We start from the raw sequence: 13,070 nt of genomic DNA, 5'->3' as shown, positions 1-13,070 counted from the left end.
GTTAGACTTTTAAAAAATGCTTATTAAACATTTAAAACTTGTCTTCCCAGATACTAAAATGTGTTTTAAAATGACAGAAATTAAGAGTATGGCATTAGCATCAATATATACACAGAGATCAGTGAAAATAATAGAGGGTCTAGAAACAAGTCATTTATATGAGAATCTAATATAATTCAAGAGTCATTGAGAGTGAGGTGTAAAAGGAATGTTTATTAATAATCTTAACTTCATGATACTGGTTTAATTTTTTGAATTATCTATCCTGCTCTTTTGTGTCCATTAATTTACATGTCTAATAATTCTGCTTCTCAAATTGTTCTTCAAATTTCTTCTTTTTCAATGCAGTGTGTTTGCAAATCTTACTGAAAACATGAATTAGAGTATCTTTTAACTAGAGACTATGTGCCCTGAGGTTGCTCTCACTCTTAAAAACTTCTTGCAGTTTATAGAGCTAAATGGGACATAGGCTGGTTTTCCAATACAGATAATTGAGTAAGTTCTTTTAAGAGAGAATATGGATCCGAGTTGAAATATTAATGTCCAAATAAAAATGTGAAAAATTAGTCTGAGTATTCCTTTTGCAGCTTAAAGACTCATAGCTACTGGGGAATACAGATGGAGCTCTAGAGAAATAGCTAAACAGGCGAGAATTTTCTTACTCCCGTCAGTGCAGCCGCCTCCTTTACATCCCTGAAGGCACGGACGCGCCTCTTGGTTAGCTGACTGCGAGCGCTGTCACGGCCACGTCCTCGGGTTCCTTCACGAGCCCACATTGGTGCTTGAAATCTGGGAGTAGACAGACCTGGCGGTTCTGGCATCCGGCCTGATCCTGCATAGTCACTAGTGTAGTGTTGGTCGCTGAGTCGTGTCCAGCTCTTTGCGATCCCATGGACTGGAGTCCGCGAGGCTCCTCTGTCCATGGGAGTCTTCAGGCAAGAATGCTGGAGTGGATTGCCATTCCCTTCTCCAGGGGATCTTCCCAACCCAGGAATTGAACCTGGGTCTCCTGCATTGCAGGCAGATTCTTTACCATTTGAGCCACAGGGAAGTCTGTTGATTCTGGACAAACATGATTTATTTTCCATAAAGCAGATCCAAAGGCCACTTTTTTTTGTCCAGACTCTACTATAATCCTGGGAGATGGGAAGTAAGAGGCCTCCACAATTCAAGAGAGCTGGCAATCTTAGTACTTTCAGGACATTCTTAAAGGTAAAGTGAAATGTTGTGATGCATGATGATAGCTGGCAGGTTCTATTTAAAACCTCTGCAGGAGAACGTGGCCAAGAGGTGTGGTCACCAGCATACCTAATCTCTGTGCTTCAGATTGTATATATCATGATCAGAAAAATGTGGAACCAGTCATGGTAATAATTTCCCCAAAATTTAGAAACATTTCTTGGTCTTGTGTCTGGTAGGGAACTCGATCCAGTGCCAAAAAATAAACCAGGAACCATGAGCCTGGAGTTCTTGTCCCAGCTGAGTACTCTGGGATCTTCAATTACTTACTTCAATCTTCAATTACTTACTTCATCTTTTTGACTTATCTGCTTCGAGAATGACAGGATGAAGTGATAAGATGGTTTTATTTATTATATTTTTGTGTAATTTCTGTTGTGTTGGCGTTCAGCATCAATATTTTTATAATTAGATTAAAATTTTGTTTTTGTAGAGTGAAAAACTTTGCTTCCAAATATGAGGAAAAGTTAGTGCTTAATTAATGATAATAACTTACTAGAATAGCTGAAACTTCTAAGGCAGTATGATACAAATAGAAGAATAATAGTATTGTGAGTTCTGTGCTGATAAACTTGGGTCTAAATTCACAAAACTGTTCACACCTGAAACCTTAAATATAAAATAAATGGGTTCATTATTAACACTTTTTGCCTGCTAATCTTGAAGGAAATAACCTGCCCTTTCACTCAGTTTGATTAGTATAGATTTACTTTGCCTTTTCCCCCACAAAATGGCCCTTCAACTTATCAATGATTTTACTTTTAACTAATGATTGTAATGTATCTACTTCATTCTTGATTAATGTGCTTCTCATTCTTTGCTTGAGTTTGTTTTACTGTTTCTATTTTTTGAGATGAAAATGTTTTTATTTTCATTCTTTGCTTAGGAATAGAGTTTTTAAGGAATTAGCCTCACAGTTAAGCTTTTGTCATAGCTCATTAGTTTTGATTACATAATGCTTTAACCAATATTCATCTCTAAATACACTGTGATTGCAATGTTGATTTATTTATTATTATTAACTTCAACTGAAAGTCATTTAGTGAGTGCCTTTTAAGTCATAAGCAAGCAAAAAAAATTTTGACAATAATAAAAATGTTATTCTACATTATATTTTACAAATGTACACTAATTACTTTTGGAAGAGTAATTGAGTAAAAGTGAAAGCCACTCAGTACTAAAATGTAAATCATGATTTTTCAAAAAGATTTAGATATCGGCTCTTTTACATACTTGTCTGCATATTCTCTAGAACAAGTACTATAGCAGTTTTAACTGTCATTGAGTAGTCTGGTTTTGTAGAGACTAAAAATTTCACAGCTGGAATTCTCCAGGCCAGAATACTGGAGTGGGTTGCCTTTCCCTTCTCCAGGGGATCTTCCCAGCCCAGAAATTGAACCCAGGTCTCCTGCATTGCAGGCAGATCCTTTATACCAGCTGAGCCACAAAGGAAGCCAAAGAATACTGGAATGGGTAGCCTATCCCTTCTCCAGCGAATCTTCCCAACCCAGGAATTGAACCAGGGTCCCCTGCATTGAAGGCGAATTCTTTACCAACTGAGCTATCAGGGAAGACCAAATATATTCTTTAACACCATCTATTTCATTCCCCCACCTTCCAGCCTCTGGTAACCACCATTCCTTTCTGTGTTTTCAAGTTCATTTTATTTTGGATTCCACTATGAGAGATACATAAAATACTTGTCTTTCATTGTTAGGTCTGTCTCACATCATGATATTAATGTTCATCCACGTTGTAAACAAATGGCAGCGTTTCCTTTTTGCTCATGACTGAATATATCTTCATGGTGTGTGTGCACACGTTTTATTTATTCATTTATTCATTGATAGCTTTTAAATTCTCATTGGAGTAGAGTTGATTTATTACTGCTGTGTTAGTTTCAGGTGTACACATATCCACTTTCCTTGGGTTCTTTTCCCATGTAGGTCATTCCAGAGTATTGAATGAGAGTTCCCTTTTCCCAACAGTAGGTTCTTACTAGCTTTCTGTTTAATATATAGTAGTTTATGTCAATCCTAGTCTCCCAATTTATCCCTCCCCCTCATAGCCCATGTAACCATAAGTTAGCTTTCTACATCTGTGATTCTGTTTTGTAACTAAGTTCTCTGCTTTTTTTTTTTTTTTAGATTCCACATATAAATGACATTATACATTTGTCTTTATATTAATATGTCTGACTTGTAACAGTCAGTGTGACAGTCTCTTGGTCCATCCATGTTGCTGCACATGGCATTATTTTGTTTTGTTTTATTTTATGGTTGAGTAGTATACCACTGTACATATTAATATGCACCACATCTTTATCCATGCCTCTGTTGATGGACATTTCGGTTGCTTGCGTATCCTGACTTTTGTAAGCAGAGCTGCAGTGAACAGTGGGGTGCAGGTATCTTTTCAAGTGATGATTTTCCTACAGTGTACGTCTAAGAGTGGGATCACTGGATCATATGGCAGCTCTATTTTTTACTTTTTTGGGAACCTCCATGCTGTGCTCTGTAGTGGCCGTACCAATTTACTTTCCCCTGAACAGTGTAGGAGGGTTCTTTTTCCCCTACACTCTCTCCAGAATTTTTTGTATATATTTTTTGATGATGGCCTTTCTAAGCAATGTGATACTTCATTGTAGTTTTGGCTTGCATTTCTCTCACGTGTTAGCTGTGTTGAACATCTTTTCATGTGTGTTTTGGCCATCTGTATGCCTTCTTGGAGAAATATCTGTTTAAATCTTCTGCCCATTATTTCAATTGTTTTTTTTTTTTTTTTTTTTTTTTTTTTAATATTGAGTTGCATGAGCTGTTTGTGTATTTTGGAGATTAATTCCTTTTTGACTTTGTTCTTTTGTCTCAAGATTGACTTTGGCTATTCAGGGTCTTTTGTGGTTCTATACAAGTCTGAGGATTATTTTTTCTATTTTTGTGAAAAATGACATTGTATTCTGATGCAGTTTGCGTTGAATCCGTAATTAGGTTTGGGCAGTATTTTTAACAGTATTAACTCTTCCAGTTCATGAACTCAGTCTCCTTAAATGTTATGGTGATTTCCTGGTTCAGTCTTGGAATGATTCTAGGAAAGTGTATACTTCTTCTAGGTTATCTGATTTTTTTGGCTTATAAGTATTCCTGGTAGTCTCTTATCACATGTATCTCTATGCTCTCAGTTGTAATTTATTCTCTTTCATTTCTGATTTTTTTTGTCTTCTCTTTTCTTAGTTGTGTTTGAGTGATCTAGTTTCATTCTTGTGTATTCTGTCCAGCCCTTTGAAAAGCACCCAGATTTTACGTAAAAGAAACCCATCTGCTAATTTTAAAAGCATTCGTCTGAGAAGCAAAGGCCTGCTGGGATATTCTGTGGGGAAAGAGGCGGGAGGTCTCTCTTCACCCTCCACTTACTAAAGCCAGCAGGGCAGGGACCATCCTTGCGCTCCGCTCCTCCTCACTCCAGGCAGTGGGCGGCATCACTGGGGGCTCCCTCTGTCGTGCTCCAGAGCACAGTATTTCTAACACTGTTTTCTAATACCGTTTGTTGAAGACTCCTTTACCCGTTGTATGTTGTTGGCGCCTTTGTTATAGATTACATGACTGTATATGTGTGGGTTCTTGACCTTTTAATTGTAATATGTCGTGGTGTGGTTTTCTTTGGGCTCATTTTATTTGGCATTCTGGGCTTCTTTGACCTGGATGTATTTTCTTCCTTGGGTTAGGGGACTTTTCAGTTACTCCTTCTCCCAGTAAGTTTTCTGCCCCTTTCTCCCTTTCCGCTCTTTATAGGATAGCGTCACAGGGTAAGCGTCCTGAAGTCCCTTCATTTGTCTTCACTGTCTGTCATGCTTCGTGCTGCGCAGATTGGGTAGGAGCCTCTTGCCCTCTTTTTCTGCTTCCGGTCTGCTGTTGGACCTCTCTGGTATACTTATCAGTACAGCTATTACATTCTTCAGCTCTGTGATCTCTCTTTTTTGCATTTTCACGGTGTTCAGCCTTTCTTCCCCCCTTGAATTGACTTAGCATTTTTATTACCACTACTTTCAGCTCTTATCAGGTTACTCACTTATCTCTGACCCTTTAAAGTTTGTTTTGTTTTTCTGAGGTTTTATCTTACATTCTTTCATTTGGAGCGTATTCCTCCCAATAGGTGTCTTCATTTTGCTTGACTCTTTCTTAGTTTCTGTGCATTTAATGACACACTCACCTTTCTCTGTCTTGAAGCACTGACCTTGTATATAAGATTTAACATTTAACACTTCCCTAACTGTCTCAAACCTTTGTGGTGGTTTAAGCAGCCTATTTTGTTTTTAATAGCTTCTAATAGTTGAAGGTATGCCAAGACCAGTGTCCGTTAGGTGCTGCCTGAAAGCCTCGTGTGGATTGTGGCTGATTGAAAGTCAGACCCTCAGGCAGCAGGTTTTAACAGGTATGAATATATTCAGTCTCACAGGACCACAGTGTAAGCTCCCCCGGCCTCCAGATCCAGGTGATCAACAGGTGTTCCTTCATGACACCTGCAAAATCCAGGTCACAGGGCACGTAGACGCCCCTCTCTGGAGCATGGCAGAGGAGGCCCCAGTGACGCCGCCCACTGCCTGGAGGAGGCAGGTGTGGAGCGCGAGGGCGGCACCTGCTGGCTCTAGTAAGAGGAGCGTGAACAGAGACCTCCCGCCTCTTTCCCCACAGAATATCCCAGCAGGGCTTTGCCTCTCAGACCAAGGCTTATAAAATGAGCAAGTGGGTTTCTTTCCCATAAAATCTGGGGACTTTTCAATAGGGCTGCCTTTGCACTGGTCCCTGGACTGAGTGAGTCTGCACGCAAGCCCTTTAAGAGCCACATCCCTTTGGATATTCAAAGCCAGATATCTTGGGGACTCACCTTTCATATGCTGGTCTTAGAAATTGGTATGCCGGATGTGGGATACACACTATTTATTCCTCCAGGAGAAGCTCTGGTTTTGAGTTCCCTCTGGGTTGTATGTCACTACTGGGGATGGGTTTATGACGAGATCCTGTCTCAGCCTTTCCTACCTGCTTTGGTTTGATTTCCTTCTCATATACCAGATGAGATGAGGTCACTCCAGCAGGTTCTTTCTGGAGGGAGCTCTAGATTTGGTTTGCCTGTGGAGGGAGGTAAGTCAGAATCATCCTACATCACCCTCTTGAAGCAGAACCATTTTATTTTTCCCAATAGAACAGAGATATAGTTATTTCAATAAAATTATACAGTAAAACTACAAAGAAACAAAAATATTTGATCACCGAGATTATCTGAGTTTTGTAAACAAGAAAGTTAACTGTAATCATAAGTACAATGAATTGGAAAGATACGTTGACATAAAGGAAAATAACCAGAAGAAACAAAAAATAATTTTAAAATACACCATCCCAGTTGTCACAGCACATGGAAATTTTTCCATAAACAACTTCTACTTGGTCACTTTTCGGTCCTGTTTAAATCTGCATTCTGAAATTGGTGTTCCACCATAGTTTCCACCTGCCTGTACTGTCTTTTTCATTCCTCCACTTTGAGCCTCTGTGCATCCTTAAAGCTTAAGTGGGTCTCTTGATAACACACCACACAGTTTGGCCTTATTTCTTTACCCATCCAGTCACTATGTGCCTTTTGACTGGTGAATTCAATATATTTACATTCAGAGTAATTACTATATGTAGTCTTGTTGATTGCATTCAGGTTTTGTATTGTCATTATTTCTTTTTCTCTTATCTCTTTCTGCTTTTGTAAATTGGTTATTTTTCATGGTGATATCCTCTTCTACTCCCCTCTTATGGATCTGCTCTAAATTTTTGCTTTGTGGTTATCGAGGGAAGTTATATAAAACATCTCTTAGATATAACAGTCCATTTTAGGTTTATAGAAACTTACCTATAACCACATAGTTCAGTTCAGTTCAGTCGCTCAGTCGTGTCCAACTCTTTGCGACCCCATGAATCGCAGCATGCCAGGCCTCCCTGTCCATCACAAACTCCTGGAGTTTACTCAAACTCATGTCCATGGAGTCGGTGATGCCATCCAGCCATCTCATCCTCTGTCATCCCCTTCTCTTCCTGCCCCCAGTCCCTCCCAGCATCAGGGTCTTTTCCAATGAGTCAGCTCTTCGCATGAGGTGGCCAAAGTATTGGAGTTTCAGCTTCAGCGTCCGTCCTTCCAATGAACACCCAGGACTGATCTCCTTTAGGACGGACTGGTTGGATCTCCTTGCAGTCCAAGGGACTCTCTGCAACCCCGTGGACTGTAGGCCTCCAGGCTCCTCTGTTCATGGGATTTCCCAGGCAAGAATACTGGAATGGGTTGCCATTTCCTACTCCAGGGGATCCTCCCAACCCAGGGATTGAACTTGCATCTCTTGTATCTCTAGCCACTGGAGCCACGTGGAAAGCAGTTAACACATTGTTGACTGGTGAATTTTTATAGAAACTAATGCCTGTGGCTTTAATACATTTCCAGACAATAATGTGTTAACACACCATCCTACTACAGAGTTACAGTGTTTTAAGTCCAATTGTATATTTCTCATCTTTACCAGAGTACTGTGTAATTTTTTATGTTTTTATTTCAGCTTGAAGAACTTTCAGCATTTCTTGCAAGGCAGATATAGTGGTGAACTCCCTCAGATTTTGTTTATTCTGAAAGGGCCTTTACTTATCTTTTCTAGCTGAAGGATAACTTTGCTCAGTAAAGTATTTTTGGCTGACCATTTTTATCTTTCAGTTCTTCAAATATGTCATTCTACTGCCCTGAGGCCTAGAGTTTCTACAGATAAATCTTCTGATAGACTAATGGCAGTCCATTGTAGGGTTCATTCTTTTTTTTTTACCCCCTGCTTACCTTTAATATCTTGGAGAATGTGTTTTTGTGTTGAGATAATAGGATAATCTACTAGCTTTACTGGACTTGTGTATCCAGGTCTTTCCTCAGATTTTGGAAGTTCGCATCTATTATTTCTTTAACTCCCTGACCCTGCCTTTTGTGTGGAATCCCGTTTATCCTGACATTTTTCAGGATATATGGATGAATATCTGTAGATCATGTAGGCTTTCTTTGATCTTTTTCTCTTTCAGTTCTCTCTTCTCCTTTGTGTGATTTCAAAATTTCTCTCCAAGTCAGTCATTCTGTCTTCATGTTCTCTGCCCTGCTAAATATTCTCTGTACTGCATGCTGTCTAGTTCTAGAATTTTTGGTTCTTTTGAAAACTTCATTCTAATAAAGAATTGTTTATTCACATATTTTATTCATGATTTTATTGAATTGTCTTGAGTTTTCTTGTAACCTGTTGAGTTTTTCATAACATCTGTTTTCAACTCTGTCAGATAGTTTGCAATATTCTGTGCCTCTGAGTTTGGCCGCTAGAAATAGATAATTTTTCTGTGATGCCATGTTTCCTTGATTTTTCATATCTTTTAGATTTGCACTTTTGTTCCTGCATATGAATTAGTAGATACCTTCGTAACTCTTGCTGCCTTCAGCAGGTGGTTTGTTACTGTGGTGTTGATATTAGAGTTTGTACTTTGTGCTTGTGAGTTTGTATCTGCTCTAGTCTTCTTTGTTTCCTCTTTTGCGTGAATTTTTAAACTCTTCTGCCCTGTCTTTTGCCTTGTAAAAGGTTGCTACACTCCAGTTTGTAGGTTCTGAGCACTCCCTGCCTCTTCTGAGCTTGCTCTTGGCAGTGGCACCTGGGAGCCCACACATGGAGCCAGCGCAGGGCGCAGTGCCCTGCGAGTTTAGCAGGGGGCACCGTGGGGGTGCCTGCAGACCCGGTGGGGCCATCCCGGGGCTCCTGGGTGGACTGCTGCTGAGAACAACCCCTTTCCCACCAATTGAAGTTCTTTGCGTCTTTCCTAGTATCCTCCCTTCCCTAGTTGTAAATGTCATATCTTGGTCCTCTGGGTACTGGTGGAGAGAGTGGGTTTTTCCAGCGACTTCCAGCCCAGCTGGCTTAGCCAGGCACTTCCTTACCGACTTGCTTTCCCCTCAGTGTTCCCTTGGGCAGCACTGATGCTGAGAAAGTCTGTCCACTGCCACCGAGCTGGCATGCCTCTGTTGACTTCTGTACTTCCCTTCGGTCTCCAGTTATGTGCTGGAGTCTCTCTGGGGGATTGGACTTCGGCAGGTTCTGTCCCATATGTGAGTGCCAGCCTGGGTCTTCACTGACCCGGTTTTTGCCTGACAGGAACAAAGTCTAGGCAGTTTGGCTGACTCCTCTGTTTCCCAGCTCAAATAGAAGTTTGTCTCTTGTCACCTTCGTGGTGGGTGAGACAACTCCTGGGTTCCTTGGCGTAAGACACTAGGTCCTAAAACACCACGGAGGCACTTTTGCTCATGTATGAATAATCTCATGTTGATTTAAAAGGGAATAAATAATAGGAACATTTTATGCCATCATGTTTCTAATCCCACTCTCCAGGATCATCAGGTTTTCACTTAAAGAGGTTCACTTTGGGTGCATGGTTAAAATTAGAAGCATGAAATGAGGAAACATCTATACTCTATACTCTATATCTATATATAGAGGAAACATCTATATGACTCTTACTTCCCCTTCTAAAGATATTGCAAACATCTGATTTTATATATATATAAAATGATTCTGTCATTTTTAAAGTGGTAGTATTGGTCTAATAATTCTGTTTTTTTCCAAACAGAATAGTGAAATGATGATACACCACTTTATTAGTTAAACCTACAAAGAAATATCATTACCATTAATGAGTTAGAAATATGAAGGATAATATTAAGTGTTGTATATCAATAATAGCTTTTTGGATTACTATAAATGTATTGATTTCCATTTTATAGAAAGAAAGCCATTTATAGTTTGCAACTTTACAAGCAAATTCATTTTAATGTAGGATATTTGTTTAAATATGGCATCCTTTATATATAAAATGAAACTTACTTAGAAAATGTTGCATCTAAAGGGAGATTATCCAAGGTTACATTATGTAAGAGTATGAAAATACAAGCATCCTTGTCAATTTTCTTTTGGTTGAAGTTAAAATGCAAATACTAGAGCTACTGCAAAGTCTGCCCTAGCAGTACTGCAGAAATGAATATATTGTTACTACTAAAACCTTTCTTTGTATAATATTACTGAAATTTTATTAAAAGTGGGAAATGAGTTATGCTGAATGTTGTCTGACTTTAATTCTATGAAAACTAGTAGCACTGATTAATGCAAAATACATTTCACTTTAATTAAGGTAATTGAAAACAAAGACATTTTATATTTCAGTAGCACATAAGTCTCTAATTCCATACATGTTTCATAGGAACCACTCTAAAATTAAAATATTATCAATAAGTTTATTAGATTTCCATAAAGATTTTTAATGGTAAGTCAGTAAAATTAGTAATAAAAATGAAAGTGCTCATAGTTGTTTTGCAACTCTTAAGTAGATAGTACACATGATCTTTTCTTTAAATGACAGTCTATTCCACTAGTAATAAATGACCTACAGAATGGTTTTGGTAGCCAAAATTAGTTATTCTTGATTTATATATAATCGTTTTTGGTTAGAAAAATTGAATTTTCTGTGCACAGTATTTTAAAAGTATTTTTGGTTTCTGCTTTCTACTATCATGGTAGTGATGTATAAACCACATCAGTAATGAGTTTTCTGAAAATTATTGTTCAGTATAGTATGTTTTTGATTTTTAAGTAATTTTGTTATAAATGATCTGAATAGTACATATTAAATGTAGATTCTTTTGTAAAATGCTATTTTAATTGTATAGGAGAATCTGTCATTTAAAGACATTTGCTATTGACTGCATTTAAATGTAAACTTAATGTTCACACATGAAAAAAGAATCTAGGTTTTTCTAGATCATACTTTGTTTTTCCTTTTTTTAAAGAAAGATATATCTGAATATAGAATATATTCCTATTTATTCTTTAAAAGAAATATGCATATAGGATGGACCACTGCACAGTGATCAAACATTTGAGCTTTGAATTCAGGTTGCCTATGTTGCCTCCAGCTGGCAGGGTGACAACTCATTGAACCTGCTTTACCTTTGATTGCTTCATATAGAGATACTACTAGTAACTACCTTATAGAGGTGTGAGAATTAACTGAAGTTAAAAAGTATAAAATATTTAGAGCATTATTTAAAAGAGAAAGCACATAGTAAACATTATTACTATTTGTTAGAATTCTCTGGCAACTTTTGTGTTCAGTAAGTATTCATCTTACCTTGCCAAGAAAGACTTATACTTTGAGAACTGTAAAACATTAATAAAGGAAAACTGAAGATAATTCAAAGAAATGGGAAGATATACCATATTTGAGGATTAGAAGAAGTAATATTTTTAAAAGGGCTATACTACCCAAAGCAATCTACAGATTTATTGTGATCCTTATCAAATTATCCGTGACATTTTTCACAGAAGTAGGACAAATAATCCTAAAATTCTTATGGAACCATAAAAGACCCAGAACTGCCAAAGCAATCCTGAAGAAAAAGAACAAAACATGAGGCATAACCCTCCCTTCAGGCAATACTATAAAGCCATAGTTATCAAGGCAGCATGGTTTTGGCACAAAATTAAACATATGGATCAGTGGAACACAAGAGAGCCCAGAAGTAAACCCACATACCTACCATCAGTCTGTGACAAAGGAGGCAAGTGTATACGTGGGAAAAGACAATCTCTTCAGCAAGCGTTGCTGGTAAAGTTGGAAAGCTGCATGTAAATCGATGACGTTAGAATACACCTCACATCATACACAAAAACACACTCAAAACGGCTGAAAGACTCAAGACATGATGCCATAAAACTCCTAGAAGAGAACATAGGCAGAGCATTCTCTGATGTAAACTGTACCAGTATTTTCTTGGGTCAGTCTCGCAAGGCAATAGAAATGAAAATAAACAATAGGACCTAATCAGATTATAAGCTTTTGCATAGCAAAGGAATCCTAAAGAATGGAAGAACGAACGTGTTTGCAAATGAAACAACCAACAAGGGCCTAATTTCCAAAATACATTAACAGCTCATACAATTCAGTAACAGAAAAACAAGCAACCCAATCCAAAAATGGGCAGAAGACCTAAATTAGACATTTCTCCAAAGAAGAAATACAGATGGCAGTAGCCGAATGAAAACTCAACCTACTAATTATCAGAGAAATATAAATGAAGACTATAATGAAATGCTGCCTCACACAAGTCAGAATGGCCAACAGTAAAGTCTACAAACAACAAATGCTAGAGAAGGAGTGGAGAAAAGGGAACCCTCCCACACTCTTGGTGGGAATGTAACTTGGTGCAACCACTGTGGAAAGCACTGTGGAGGTTCCTCTGGAAGCTGAAAATATATTACCTAGCAATTCCACTCCTGGGTTTATATCCAGACAGAACTATAATTCAAAAGGATACTTGGACCCCTGTGTTCATAGCAGCACTGTTCCCAATAGCCAAGACATGGAAGCAACCTAAATGTCTTATCAGTAGATGAATGGATAAAGAAGGTGTGGTACATAGACACAATGGGATATTCTCAGGCATTAAAGAGGAATGAAATGATGCCATTTGCAGCCACATGGATGGACCTAGAGATTATCATACAGAATGAAGTAAGAAAGAGACACCACCACATGCTGTCACTTGTATGTGGAATCTAAAACGTGACACAAATGCATCTGTCTATGAAGCAGAATCACAGACATGGAGAACAGAGTGCTGGGTCCTTTAGGGTGGGGAGGGATGGAGTGGGAGGTTGGGGGTTAGTATATGTAAGCTTTTATATAGAGAATGAATAATCAACAAGCTCCTACTGTATAGCACAAATAACCATTTTCAGT

General features: G+C 38.3%; 1 protein-coding gene across 3 annotated transcripts in view; it reads left to right on the top strand.

The window, feature by feature from the left end:
- Window positions 1-13,070, top strand: part of MANEA (mannosidase endo-alpha) — a 62,819-nt gene that overhangs the window by 43,242 nt on the left and 6,507 nt on the right. The gene's annotated exons all lie outside the window — the stretch shown is intronic.

Source organism: Muntiacus reevesi, chromosome 19 (genome assembly GCF_963930625.1).
Source record: "Muntiacus reevesi chromosome 19, mMunRee1.1, whole genome shotgun sequence".
In the NCBI taxonomy this organism is placed as follows: Eukaryota; Metazoa; Chordata; class Mammalia; order Artiodactyla; family Cervidae; genus Muntiacus; species Muntiacus reevesi.
The sequence above is the reverse complement of the archived record's forward strand: the minus strand, read 5'-3'. Positions and strand labels throughout refer to the sequence as shown.